Genomic DNA, 5,445 nt, shown 5'->3' on the forward strand with positions numbered 1-5,445 from the left:
TGAGAAGTGGGTGCTGTACCCAATCTTGATATTGGCCCAAGTGTACGAGTATAGCAGCCTAATGGCCCTTAGTAAGGCAGAATGGATTCCCCACTGTTGGAGTTTTGCCCATAGCTTGCCACATGGGAAGCCATCGAATGCCGCTTTTAAGTCAACAAAGCACATACTGAGAGGTGTACAAGTGGCCTTTGCTCTGCTGAGGATAAGACCTGTTACCATAATGTTGGTTAATGTACGTTGGGTCTTCATAAAGCCAATTTAGTAGGAGTATCCTTGCTTCTGAATCCTATGCTTCTAAGTACTGTAGCAGCAGAGTGAAAAAATGCTTAAGGTCTACATCCAGCAGCACAATGAAACAATAGTTATTTGGAGGCGACGCAATTTTTCCCTTGGAGACGGTGTAGATGATCAAACCTTCCAGCTTTTGGAAATAACTCCTTCTGCCAGCATGGTGTTAAACACCCTGGCCTTGAAACGGGCTCACCGCGGGGTGAAGTGCTTAAAGAGGACTTACAGGATACCCCATTTGGACCAGGGGCATAGTCAGTCTGAGCTTTTTTGATGACCTTAGTTATCTCTGCAGACATATTTGCTAAATGGCACGGAGAGTTGGTGGTCCAGTCCTCCCCCGTAGCTGCTCCGGGGGGGGGGTGAGGGGGTGAGTCATGGATGCTTCCCTTGAAGCGAGCCTTCAGGTACTCAATCCAATGAACCTCGCTTATATTTGCTTTGTGAGTTGCAATTTGGCCTTTCTTGATGTTATTGATCAAATTCCAAAATGTCTTTGAGGTATTTGACACAGAGCTTCTTGCTTGGATCTTTTAAAAGCCCATATCTTCCATTTTCAGAAGTCTCCTCTCCTTCCAGCCCCTCATAAATCTCCGTCCTCAGGGGATCACTGTAATTGCCTGAGTATTCTGCTTACTTTGGCTCTTCTCAGGTGGATGGGTCTTGGCAGGACTATGTACTTACGCTGTCCAAGCAGGGCTCCTCTGATGGGGTATCTATTTGTCAGGATTCCTGTGAAGGTTTTCCCAACTGTTGTCTGGTTGGAATTTGCTTGAGCCATGGTCTCAAGGACGTCCACCACTTCATCAGCCCGGTCCTTAACTGAACTAGAGCTCCACTTCAGAAGTTTTTAATTGTTGGTCCTATCATCTCTGGGCAGAGCTGTTTCTGCTGTGTGTTTGCACAAAGTTGCCCCAACCAGGATTACCTGTAGATGTTGAACACTCTCTAGGCGGTTGGTTATTCTAAATTCCTTCACCTGGTCATCTCTTGGGAGGTTCACCAACATATATTCCAGGTATGAGACCGACTTGCCGGATGACCTCGTCCATATTGGAGGAATGTCACCTGGCTTGCAGCAATTCAGAGCAATAAGACCAGTGAACTTTCATGCTTTGGCTAGGTTTTCTCCAATCTTGTCCTGGTGTTTATAGTGTGGCATGCTCTGATCTGGGAGGGGTCCAATTACCTCTGTGTGCTCCTCCCTCGGGTGGTGAAACAAATTAGGGTTAAAGTTCCATGAAACTAGCCAGCATGATGGATGGGACATGTTTTTCAGCTGGACCATATGTGTGACAAACGTGTCTGCGGTTGCAGATTTCCTCCTGGGATTAATGTACATGTTCACGATTACTAGGGGGTTGCATAAATGCTTAGCCCAAGTATCAATACGCAGGGCCAGGAGCCAGGGTTCACCTATGTTCAGCTCTGGGATCGTTGCTGACAAATTGAAGTTGCCATAGATTGACAGGCTGCCATTTGCCCTGCCAAAGGGTCTGGTCTTTGATGCCAACTTGCTATGGTCTATGAATTGTATAAGTGAGACACAGACTTGGGGCCAGGTTTCCTGTACCAGTTTTATATCAAATGAACTCAGAAAATCTAGAAGAGCTGTGTCTTCAATTTTTGCCTGCAGACCCGCCCATGTTTTAGGAAGAGATGGTTGGCCATTCCATTCAGAGGCGATCGACTGCAGCCAGCAGCCAACTCTAGCCATTGTCAGGTTTGCGCTGTGTTGTAATTTTTCAACCCCCTCGCTGCCAGTCACCACTGGTTATTTAAATTCTTATGTTAGAGTGCCTTAATGCACCTGCAAAGTGTTACAGGGGAGGGTGGCCACCAAGGCGCCTTTCAGTACGGATCTAGTAGTGTCTGCGGTCCTGACGGCATGCCAATGCTCTTGTAGCGGGTGGGGGTAATGATCCCCCTGAAAGGTTATCACCTCAAAGCACCAGGACTTCAGCAACTTTTTCCTTCCATTGACAAGGAGGTTTCTGGCAGAAAATGTGACAAGCGAGGGGCCAAGTACTGTCTTCGTCTGGCTGGTTAAAACCTAATGGCATGTATATCCTCTGACACAGTGTGATCTAAGTATGGTAGCTCCTTTATTAGTTTTATAATGTTTGCATGCTTTAGTTAGCCCCGTGGGCCCCTGGATTTAAATTCTGGGTTCCATATGAGCTAAAAGACCAGGTCAATAAAAACAAATGACACGCAACTAGAGTCAGTTGGGTTTAACTTGCCGATGGGTGCTCCCTTTGACACGTGCAGACTTTGGAAAGCTTCAGAGAGCTACCTTCTGCCCTCTTGATCCACGGTGGCTGTTTCCCAGCCAGGAGCCACCCTTCCTACACCGATGGCTGAATCCGTAGTTAATGACACCCAGGTCTCAGGGAATACATGGTCTGTGATGATTGAGGTTTGACCTGCCTCTTCCTTGAGACTTCTGACCAGGCCACCACCCTTTTGGATCTCCTTGTCTTGCGGGGATTCCTCCACTACCGGTGTGGGTCCACCTTCTTTACCTTGAGCTGGGTTAATAGGGTTGGTGACACCCTCCTTACTTTGCAGTGGATCCTTTGCAGTGGGTGTGTGCCCAGCATTCAGGGCATTGTTACCTGGCACCGGTTCAATCCTCCTCGACCTCTTCTCTCTCACGTACTTGGGTTAGGTTCTCTGATATAGGGCCAACATGCCTTGGACTGGCTTGGTTTCTACCCTTCCTTGCACAATTCCGGTCGAGTCGAGACAGAAATTACATCTTGATGCAAGCTTTTGAAACATGCCCTATTACTGCTTCTATTAAAAAAGCCAAATGCTGACCCGACGGAGCTCAGCAATTACCGCCTGATCTCACAACTGCCCGCACCTTTGAAGATGCTAGAAAAACTAGTGCAACGCCAACTCTCCAACTTTATAGAAGGTCATGACATCCTGCATGATACTCAGTCTGGTTTCCGTTCAGGATTTAGCACCAAGACTGCACTGGTGTAGGTAGCAGATTCTGAAAGAATGACTGTAGATGCATGGGCGTCCGCAGTGCTGGTCCTTTTAGATCTGTCCGCAGAATTCGACGCGGTTGCGCACCCAATCCTACTGGACACACTCAAACAACTGGGCTTGCAGGGGGTAGTACTCTCTTGGATGTAGTCCTACCTTAAAGACTGCTCTCAAAGGGTCCTTCTCCAACCCCATAAGTCGGAACCTAAGCCACTGTGGTGTGGGGTGCCGCAGGGCTCGTCCCTGAGTCCCTTGCTCTTCAACACCTATCTGGTGCCACTTTTCTCCCTCATTGCTTCTTGAGAAGTGAAGGCAGTATCCTATGTGGATGTCACCCAGCTGGTGTTCTTGTTTAAGGATCACTCAGCTGATTCTTTTATGAGATTTAAAGAGCATCTGAAGGACATTTCACTCTGGATGAATAATAACAGCTTAAAACTTAATGCGGACAATACAGAGGTCTTGTTTTCGGCCAGGCATCTTCTCCCCCACTGGACTATGGAGGCCTGTTGAAATGGGATTGCCACCTTTTCTGGAAATCACAGCGAAAAACCTGGGTGTCAATTGAGACACGGACCTCACTTTCTTGGCCCAAGTCCGTCATATATCAGCCTCATGCTCTGGGAAGCTGAGAAGTTTAAGGAAATTCCTGTATTTACTTCCGGAGGATAGTTGAAGGGTCATAGTCCACACTACTGTGACATCTCGGCTGGACTATGCTAACTGTCTGTACCTGGGGCTACGTTTCTATCTGATCAATAGATTACAGATGGTACTGAATGCAGCTGCGAGACAAGTTTGTCGAGTCCCGTTCCGTCACCATATCTCTCCACACATCAGACAACTTCACTGGCTAGCTATAGCTAAAAGGATAGAGTTCAAGTTCATGTCTCTGGCCTTTCGTCCACTGCAGGATAGCAGCCGGGGATATCTAAAATGTAGGCTTTGCCTGTGTCAACAAAAATGCATGCTGAGATCCAACTCCCAGAATCTGCTCTGTGTACCTTGTTTTGCTACGTCCCGTGTGGGAGGCAGGTCTTTCACAGTGGGGGCGGCCAGACTGTGGAACTCCCTGCCTTCCCATATGTGCTTGATCAATTCCGAACGTGAGTTCAGAAAGACCTTGAAGTCTTGGCTCTTCAGCCAATGCTAAAATCTCGGTTGAACCTCCTTCACCTGCAGTGACCGCGTTGCGCCGGGACACCTCTGCTTGAGGTAGCTGTTGCACTTTACAAATGCTATTATTATTATTATTATTATTATTATTATTATTATTATTATTATTATTATGTTGTAACATTTTATCTGTGTGAATTTAATTTGTGTTTTATGTTGTGATTATTTATGAGGATTTAAAATGTTTTTGGCTTTTAGTGAGTGTACTTTTATGGTTTTAATTAACTGAACAAAGTATTTTTTTATTGATTGTTTGATTGAGTTCGATTTTGTTTTTAAGGGTATGTTGTCTTTGTTATGTATAGAGTCTTGTGAGAACTTGAGTGTGAGAGAATAGTTGAAAAGTTCATTTTAAGGGTGATCTTAGAATGAAGACTAGGTTGATTTTTGCATTTAGGTATCCATGGTGTCTAGGTGGGGTGTGGAAGATGGAGAAGAGGCTAGATTAGTGAAGCATCCAGTATAAAAGGTCCAAGCTGTGGGTAGAATGTGATACTATTGTGATGAAGTGGAGGGTGTCACCTTCGCAGAAGGTCATTTCAAAGATTGTCTTGAGAAGAGTATAAAGGGTTAATGATATTGCTTCAGTGCTTGACTCTAGGGATGTTTAGGTCTCCTAGAACAAATGGAATTGATGGAAGCTGAAATTTTCTCTGTTAATTCCCTGTTCACCAGATGAAAAATGTAATTACCATTCCTTAGATTAGAACTAAATTGGAGACATTTGATGCCCCATGAAGATTTTAAATTAATTATAACAGTTTGCATTTAGATCTTATTAGATAAAACAATGAGCCTGTATCTCTCTTTCAGCATAACCTACATCAGCTAATATCCAAGGTACATAAATACATAAACAGATAGATTATAATTGAACCCTCCCTCATGTCTACAGGAAAGAAAAGCGCAGTTGATTTACAACTGATACATCCTTATGTGATGCTTGACCTTCATGTTCCATTTCTTGGGATCTGAGACCCC

The sequence above is a fragment of the Triturus cristatus genome, chromosome 7 (genome assembly GCF_964204655.1).
Source record: "Triturus cristatus chromosome 7, aTriCri1.1, whole genome shotgun sequence".
In the NCBI taxonomy this organism is placed as follows: Eukaryota; Metazoa; Chordata; class Amphibia; order Caudata; family Salamandridae; genus Triturus; species Triturus cristatus.